Source organism: Adiantum capillus-veneris, chromosome 30, assembly GCF_014529385.1.
Source record: "Adiantum capillus-veneris isolate H3 chromosome 30, ASM1452938v2, whole genome shotgun sequence".
Taxonomy (NCBI): Eukaryota; Viridiplantae; Streptophyta; class Polypodiopsida; order Polypodiales; family Pteridaceae; genus Adiantum; species Adiantum capillus-veneris.
The window spans coordinates 101,100,598-101,110,600 of record NC_140960.1 but is presented as its reverse complement, the minus strand read 5'-3'; the positions used below and the strand labels follow the sequence as shown (position 1 = coordinate 101,110,600).

The window sequence follows — 10,003 nt, the reverse complement described above, 5'->3', positions numbered from 1 at the left end:
CAAAACTCCATACTCTCAGAAACAAACAAGAAGAGCTGGTAATAGAGGTTCAGATATCCTAACAAGAAGCACACGAATTAAAAAACCAGATGCTCCTACAAAAACAGAAGTTAGTTGAAGCTCAAGAAGAGATAGTTATGACCAAAAGAGCCGTTGCCATCCACCAAGAAGTGATTAGTGATTTGCAATCAATTTTTACAAAAGTTTACAACCAGGCAAATACACTAGAAAACCAGCTAGCAATGGCAAAGATAAAGCTAGTGAGTGCAGAGGAGGAACTTATGCTCAATGTCCCATTGTTAAGAAAATAAACGCAAATACATGGATAACAAGGCTAGCAGAAACAACAGCACCATCCGTTCAAGAATTTGTAAGTTAGAACGGGCAGTTAGGGTGCATTAGAGGATGAGACAAGATGCCACAACCGCTTCCTTGGCGAGAGAAGAAGCACTTCAAATAGATAATGATGCCCTCCACAAGGAAAAAGAAGGTTTGAAAGCACAAGTGGCCGCCCTACGAGCAAAGTTGGAGTGCAAGCAACAAGATTTCCCTGATACAAGAGAACACAGAGATGATGACCAAGGTCAGCAAGATGACATGAATAAAGAGGGAGATACCAGACAAGAACCACCACAGACTCAACAACAAGGGTCATCCTCTCAAGACACTCATCCCACAATAAGTAAAGATCAGGATAAAGGAAAGCAACAAGCAACACAAGATGTTCCAAAAAGTAGCACATCTCAACAACAAAGAGTAGAAGAAAGAATTGTGCACGAAACAATGGTAGAAAGAGCATAGGGACTGACAGAATAAGCCATAACAGAGATGAAGGAAAGAATAGCAGGCACAGAGGAAGAGTGATGAAAAAGAGCCATGGAATGGGAGATTCGTCTCCTCCATTTAGTTGATCTGCAGCTCCTCTGACCCACTACTATTAATGAATATTGGTATACCCGCTATCTCTCGTTCCTGTTAATCAAGTATGAATGTATTTGGTTTAGGTTTTAGAGTTTAGCGTTGGAGGGGAGGAATGGTGGAAGATTCCAACAGAGATTCTTTGTTTATTCTATCTCTCATGTAATTGTAGTTGTAATCTCAAGTTATGTTGACTTCTCCCACAATCTACATCTATACCCGAATGTAATGTGAAGCCGAGAATGTAATTATTGATGAGAATACGGAAAATCTTGATTTTATACCATGAAACCAAGAGCTAGGGTATAAAAGGCAACCTTGTAATGCTTTTGTACGATCATTAAAATAGAGGAATGAGAAGTTAAGGTTTTGCGTTGTATGTTGTGTGTCTTCTCTTCTATTGTGTTGTTGAATTGCTCACGCTACATTGCACGATTGTCGCATCGAAATTTTGAGGGCACCATTGTGTTTGTCTTGTCAAGCTCTCTGTGCGGATATCTACATTGCAAGCATCGCACAAAAACCAAGTAACTACATCTACAACCTTCCAGGTGACATTTCTCTCTTTCCGAGTATCATTTTGAGGCTCCATCAATTGCACCCGATTCTTGGCACTTAAGAGAACCTATGTGCCTAGTAGGAGAACCTATTAGGCACACATCCAAATGGAGTCTTACCTTACACCGAGCGAGTTTTTTTTAGCAAAGTTAATCCGAGCAAAATTTTGACGTATCTATCTATAAATATGTTACAGATATTTAAGATGTTTATAATGTATGTGTCCTCAAAGTTCTCAGTTTCATCATTAGGTAAAGTTTTATAACTTTTTGTCCATTGATGCACTGCAACCAAATCACCATTTTTAAAACCATCCGAATTAAATTAAAGGAAGCTAAATAGGGGGATCTAGCACATCCAAAAGGGGATATCAATGAAACATTTCTTCTTCAAATCCCAAAATATCAAGGTGAACAATACTAATGCAAATTTTTGTTACCATATATGTATGGTAGTGATGTGTGTGAACACACTTAGGACCGTCGGGGTAGTTTTTCCCTTACTAGGAGGTTTTTTCCCCCGTGCATTGTATATACGTCCATCATTCTAGGGCTATCGATATTCCCATTGCACACTAAGTAAAACACTCTCTCTTGTGTGCCTTGAGCTTCCTTCGTCTTGTCCAAGTTGTGTGTGTTTTCTTGCAACCCTAATTCCAACAATTGGTATCAGAGCAGGTTGCTTCCTCCCGGGGTTAGTCGTCAGCAGTTCCAGCACATGTCTGCTCACTTTCTTCGATTTTTGTGAGCTTTGGTGAGCGTTCACAGGTTGACAAAAATTTCAAGAGAATTTGTAGAGCTCAATCTGCTTAGATTTCTGATTCGGGCTCATTTCAGCCTCCGTTTCCACTATAGGCAGTGTTGCACAGGCTATTTCGTTATTTTGTGCAGAAGTTTTGTCAGTGCTGTTTTCTGCATAACAGTTCCCTTACAGTCACTACGGTTTGTGCTATATAGCACGTATTGTTCTCGCTTTGTTTCTCCTCTTTTCGGATAGTTTTCACATCAAGTGCATCATTTACCATGGCTAACAACAACACATATGTGTTCAAGATGTTTGTTGCTAAGGACAGATTGGATGGGGACAATTACCCTATGTGGGCTTACATGATGAAACATGTTCTTGTGTCAAAGGGAATCTGGAATATTGTAAGGGGAATTGATAATATGCGTCCTGATTCTGAGGATGTAGGCGATGTTGAGGATGTTGTAGGTCTTGCTGCAAGGATTGTTGCTGTTAGAGTTGTTTTGCCTATGGAAGAACAAGCTCGTTGGGATGTAAAGGATGCGTAGGCTCATGTGTTGATTGCATTTTGTGAAGCGTACCATTACTCCTCACATTCATTCAGCAAAATCAGCAAAATAGGCTTGGGATATTTTGGCTGGTCTTTATGAAAGCCGCAATGAGGCAAAAATTGCATTGCTGTGTAAAGAGCTAGAGTCGAAGATTATGCATGAGGAAGATGATACGAACACTTTCTTTACTGGTGTCAAGGATATCAATGAGCAACTTATTTCTACAGGTGAAGTTGTTTCTTACAGTTCCCTTGTGCAGACTGATCTTGATGCCTTGCCAGACTCTTACCAGACTTTTGCTAGTATTTGGAGACTCGTGACCGAAGGAAATCCTAAAGTTGTCAAGTTTGATGCATTATGAACATTGCTGTTGCAAGAGTTACTTTCTAGAAAGAAGAGGACTAGACAGCATGTAGTTGAAGAGTCTTTTATTGCTACTCAAAGAGAGGGTGATCACAGCAATGCAACCACTTCTTATGGTTCTTCTGCGAGTGGAAAATCACATGTTCCTAATTCTTCTGTTGGCAGCAATTTGTCTGGAAATTTTGGTGATAAGGGCAAAAAGAAGATGCATTGCCATTATTGTAAAGCTAACGATCACTTGATCAACTAGTGTCCTAAGTTGAAGACCAAAGAGGCAAAGAAGAAAGAGGGTGGTTCCATCGCAAATGTTGGTTCCACTACAAATGCAACTATTTTTTAGTCTTTTGTGAAAGGAGACTGTGATGTTGATGCAGAATGGGCTTTTAGTGCAGAGTGTACCTATAATCTTGATGTCCATGATGCACGCATGCCAGCTATTGCAGATTTACATGTGTGGTATTTTGATAGTGGTGCTACAAAGCACATTACCTCACATCGTGATTTGTTCACCTCTCTTGAGTATGTCCCTTATCAAAATTTAGTTAGTTGTGCCAACAATGCCTCTTATCCGGTTCAGGGAGTTGGAAAGATTGTGCTTACTGCTGCAAATGACAATTCTTTCACACTTGTTGATGCACTTTATGTACCCAAAATCAAGAAGAATATTTTGTCTACTTGCTAGACTTGGTCTTGTAGTCAAATTTGTGGATGACAAATGTACAGTACATGATCTTAGTTTCGGTGATGAAATTGTTGCATCTGGTATTTTATGTAGTGGGCTATATAAGCTCACTTTGTATGACAAGTGTGGGTAGAATTTTGCAAATGCAGTTTTGGATTCAAAGGCTATTTCATATGCAAAACTTTATCATGCACATTTTGTTCATCTGAATTATGTCAGTTTGCTGCGTTTGCAAAAATCTGATATGGTTTCTTCTTTGCCGCCGCTTGAAGCACCTATCAAACAATTTGTGAAGGCTTTCTTTTGGGTAAGATGCAGAGTTCTAAGTTTCCAAAGGATGGTTCAATAGGGGCCACATGTAGGTTGCAGCTTGTGCATAGTGATGTTTGTGGGCCCATGAAAACTCCATCCTTGGGAAATTACCTCTACTTCATTACTTTCATTGATGACTACTCCATGCATGGGTATTTTGGCTTAAAGCGAAGTTCGAAGTATTTATGTGCTTCAAATAATTTTTTACTATGGTTGAAAATGTCTCAAAATGTACTATGGGCATCCTCCGTTCGGATCTAGGGGGGCAAGGGGGAGTATATGTCTCATGAATTTAGTGCATTTTTGGCTAGATGTGGGATAAAATACCAATGTATAATGCCTTATACGCCTCAGCAAAATGGTGTTGCTGAGAGGAAAAATGGGTCACTTACAAAAATGGCACGATGTGTTAGGATCGAAGCTAGGGTGGATGATGGCGAAGGACTACCATTGGAGGCACTGGGCATGCAAAGAAACAAGAGAGAGAGAGAGAGAGAGAGAGAGAGAGAAAGTCGACACTGTAAGATAAATACTCATGCTATATTGATTGTTTGTGTAAAACCCTTACATATAAAAGGATTTGGCCATGAAAACTGGCTCTTCTAATTGCATGCCTTTGGGGTGTTTCCCACGGGCTAACACCAAAATAACTGAACGAGGGCTTGAACCCAAAAATCCCCCCTCAAGCCCAAACTGGACACACCACTCTCATGATAGCTTGAGTTTGTGGTATACTCGACAACCGTGAGTTTTAGGTTCTCTCACAACCAAGGATTTTTGGTGTATCCATAACCTAGTGCTATGATAGTAAACCCCCTTGAACAGATAGGGTGTAGGTCAAAAAATTAGCTACCAATGATTGGAGTTTTTGGTTCACTGCCAAACCTTGGGTTTAGGGTGTACCCAGTAACATGAGAAGTGCAACAAAAATGGGTTGAGAACAAATATTTTTGGGAGGTCTTACCACTTTTAATTGTGATAGTGTCTATAACCCGTACAAATTTTTTATCATGGCATGACTAAAAAAAGAGAGGCTTTGACTAAAAGAAGGCAATTTTATTGAACAAAAGACAAACCATAAGTCTATGACACTTAACAAAAACAATTTTGGATTGTGTATAAGTTGTTGTATCAAGTGCTTTGAGCAAACCGTTGAATAAGCTTTCTTGGCATTGATGCTATCTTTCGTGCACTGATCAAGTAGGTACCCATAAAGATTGGTTGCATCGAGCTTGACCCCAAAACTGTTGCACCTAATGTCGACATCACACCCCAAATCTTGCATCTCTATGGTTGAGAATTTTGGAGAACAAGTATCTGGGTTGCTTGATTGATACAAAGTTGTAGAAAGAGGACCAAGGTTGTGTTCTGTGATAGAAAATGCTCCAAAGGGCAAGGGGATGCTATCAACTGCAAGATAACACAAGTTGATGTAGGTCGTAATCATGTAGAACCACCTATGTAGCAATCTGATAGCTTTGCTAAAGAAGGCTATGCCTGCCATGCCTACAACCTGGGCTTGCAACCTCAAGTTTTCGATGTGTTGTCCACCTTACCTGGCTTTACTTTTGTTGCAACCTTTATAGGTGTGAAAGCCCTCTTGATTAGAGGCCTAATGACCAAATAAGATGACAAATTAAAAAAGTCAAAAATGGCGAGTTTTGTAGCAGTCGAATGAGCAGTGGCATCAATGGCAAAGGGTGCTTTGCAGGTGACTGTAGAGTGCGAATTGGAAGGCGTTAGCAGTACAACTCGAAGTCCTTTTGATATGCAATAGAACTATAGATAGAGCCTTGTAGGAACTACAGACATAGCGTTTCTTTATGCAGTCGGGTTTAGTAGTGCTTCCTGGGGATCTCAATTGCATTTTAATATGCAATGACTTGTTCGTCCACCTGCAATTTGATGCCTGCAACACTTCAACGGCGCCTCTTGAGATGCACGCAGAAGTGCTTGCCTGCGCCTGTGCTGTTGCCTAGGCTCTGGCAGTGTTTCAAGATGTAGGATCACCTTGCCTTGCAAGTGCCAAGAGCTTCTCCTTGCTTTGGTGGCCCACTTGGGCTCTGATACTAGATGTTAGGGTTGGAGCTAGGGTGGATGATGGCGAAGGAGAGCCATGGCGAGGAGCTGGGCTTGTAGAGAAACGAGAGAGAGAGAGAGAGAGAGAGAGAGAGAGAGAGAGAGAGAGAGAGAGAGAGAGAGAGAGAGAGAGAGAGAGTCGACACTGTAAGATAAAAACTAATGTTATATTGATTGTTTGTGTAAAAACCTTACATATAAAAGGATTTGGCCATGCAAACTGGATCTTCTAATTGCATGCCTTTGGGGCATTTTCCACGGGCTAACATCAAAATAACTGAACAAGGGCTTGAACCCAACATGATCTATGGTAAAAAGTCAAGCTTTTCCGCATTCTTTTGGTCTTGAGGCCATCATGTGTGCCTACTAGACAAGTGTCCTACAAAATCTTTGTAGTCTATTACTCCATATGAAGCATGGCATGATAGAAAGCCTTCTATTGAGCATATGCATGTTTTTTGGATGTTTGCCATATGCTTTGATACCACAAACACAACACTAAAAATTGGATGATAATGCTATCAAATGTATTTTTGTTGGTTATAGTGTTGAAAGCAAAGGTTATAGGTTGCATCATCCACAAACAAAGCGTTTTTTTGGTTTCAATATTTCTAGTTTTTAATGTGGTGACATTTGTAGTGCCCCATTGCCAAGTACTTTGGTTCTTGATTGTCCTTTATACTTGACAATTTTTACATCCCCTCCCCTCTCACTCGCATTGAATGTATATGCACATTACATACATCGATGGTCCCTTTTGTGTGGTCTTCATACAAGGGTACCCTATCCACACTGCAAGGACATCCTACCCACACGACACAATGGGTCGACAGGCACGAGTAATCATGAAAGACTTATTTTCTTACAATAAATACAATTTCCTCCTTAATAGATGCCCAATATAGATACTCTTTTAACCAATCTACAAAGAAAACTGGTCGAAATTATCAAACTTGTATGCTAATATTTTCTAGAGAGAGAGAGAGAGAGGGAGAGCACCATTGTTTCCATAGCGCAGATTGTAGTGAAAATTTTTAAATTAAACATAAAACATATCGATTGTAATTTCATGGGAACTTCACTTAATTGGGTCCTTTTTTGGTTGCAAATCCTTCTAAATACCTTAGTATAAACTTGGCTTCCTTGATAGGTTTGATCGTAATATCAAGATCGATACGTAGTTTGTTTTAAGCAGCAAGCGTATGATAGAGAAGCAAAAGAGAAGGAGAATATATATTATATATATATATATATATATATATATATATATATATATATATATTTTATATATATATATATATATATATACAGAGAGAGAGAGAGCACAATAATAATCAAGGCCAATCTCTCTGTAACCATTTGCGCTAGCCCGGATGGCTTTAGAGAGTATTTGCATGGGAGGCTGGATGGTGGTGGGTGATGATATCAGAGTATAGAGGTCACCTCCACCGATCGGACCTCCCTTCCTGCTTCAGCTGCGGGGGCCGCTACTGCAATCTCAGTGGAAAGGGCTCCTGATAATTGCATACTTGTCGATTTGTTGCAGTGCATCTTCAAGCTTCTTTGTTTGCCGGAAGTTTTGTAGTGCCGCCTCGTTTGCAAGCTGTGGCATCTTTTCGTGGTAGGAAATATTGACCATATAATCGTGTGCACTCTCTGTTGCCTCACACCCCTTCCAATTGCCAATTTTTTTTGGCTTCCTCGTGAAGTGGAAGATATGAATGTTCATTGCCCATGACCCACAAAACATGCAGGCGCCCCAGCTACCGGGACCTGTTGGCAAAGTAGCTTTAGGTTTCCGCCAATTGACGAGCAGCTTTGGTACAAAAAATTTAAGATTCATTGCAAATTGAATGCATCAACGCACAGCCTTCTATGTTTGCAATTAATACAAGACCTTGATATACAGGCCTGGCGCCGTATAAGGTCCTTCATCATGTGCAACCCTGCAATAGCAGGGACTCATAAAGTTTTTCCCCAGCTCATTTGTATCAAAACTATTGAATTTGTTGGCATGTATTATAGCCCTGTCACAAAGAGCTACATCATACCAATCGGCCCATAGGATACACGACTAGCGAAGGAGTACTACCAGTCAATTGTGTTGGCAACGCTAGTAAAGTTCATGAGGCAGAGACTACTAATGAGCACTAGAAATCCAACGAAGGGTACAATGACAGTCATGCTACAAGGCTTTGAGGGGTGTGTTCAACAGCTCCTTGTACAGGGTATCGAGATTTATGTGAGGAATCTACGTCCAATGACATGACGCACAGGTCGGCAGACTCGAGCAGTGCTCAAAATCTGCACACAAAAAATTTACATTGATTGTATATGAAGGTTTTTACTTTAAATTTCTTGAAACTTTGAAAGTTTTTCCACCTTCAAATTTGAATCTTAATTTTTGATGGGATAAGGTTTTCTTTTTAGCACTGCTTGTTTGTTGCTTGGGATCATGCAAAAAACTCCATCCAAGAGAGATTTGAAGAAGGGGGGAGGTAGTAAGCATGCGTAAACTTGCGGGAGTGCAAATTTATCCTCACTATAACTCTCAAAATCTATCAACCTTTGTGACTCTTCTATCAAAGCACTGCCAATAAACCCCCATCCCCACCATCTCCCTCATCTCCTTTGTCTCACAGTCACCAGGACCAAGTAATATTTTTTCATCCCCCTTTTTATGAAAGCAATGGAACTGGAACATATTTAAGCCATGCTATTACATGCAATATTGTGTCATACTTGGTGCCTAATGTATAAGCACCCAAACTTCTAACAGCCATACGAAGTTCTACATGGAAAGAGGTAGGAGTAGGGATTGATTCCATGCAAATCATGGTTTCATAACTCCCAACGATCAAACACTCAAATTGCTAGCAACCCCTATGAGGTTCTACATGGAAAGAGGTAGGAATAGGAGACTGATATCCATCGGAATCATGGTGTCAATAGAGTCCCAACAATCATCAGTATTGGTCCAAGGAGAGGAATGTAGTCTCCAGTGATTAATGCGATTGTAACGGCTCCAATAGTTCTAGCCCAAAAAGGAAACATTCTACCAAGCCCATATTCAAGGATGTCTCTCAACACAAAAATTTATGGTGGGCTTATCATTTAAAAGAGGTGGGATCTTGTCTTTCATTCTATTGTTGTCCTTGAAATCATCTAAAAAATTTGTTTGATTTGAGTTTTTTTATAATATACCTTGCCCTATCTTGCTTGGTTTAGGAATTTCTTGCTCGAGGTTTGGGATTCCTCATCGGGTGCTGAAAAGATGACATGCATGAGGCTGTCAGAAGAGAATCACATTTTTTGTTGGAGTCATAGTGCAGGTTTAATGACCAAGTTAAGTTCTATATAGTCCCATTATGTTTCCCATGAAGTTTGGAGTCAGTCGAGATTGATTTGCTCATGGATTTTCAAGTGGATAGGTGAAAGGTCCAAAGAAGAGGATTAGAGATTTCAGTAGATAGAGTGCACATTGAGTGTCATAGTGGAGTATGTTGTGTTTAGACAAGAGCTTGAAAACCTCTTGGCATGCCTCCATACCCTAGTCAATACATTTGCTTCCCAGGATTGACATTTTGTCTGGGTTTCATCTCTCTCGGAGATGTGATAATTGTTGACCTGTGTGGACCCCCAAACAAACTACATGTGAATTTATGGCATATGATTGATCAAAGTGATGGGGATATTTTACATCGTGGTTAAGTTTTGTTATGATGATATATGATGCATAAAACCTTGAAGGATAGATATGGATATCTCATATGCATGTGTATACTGGTTTCCGTCC

General features: G+C 40.1%; 1 pseudogene; it reads left to right on the top strand.

The window, feature by feature from the left end:
- Positions 1 to 405: 405 nt before the first annotated feature.
- On the top strand, positions 406 to 8,272 carry LOC147418527 (uncharacterized; annotated as a pseudogene).
- The last annotated feature ends 1,731 nt before the right edge of the window (positions 8,273 to 10,003 follow it).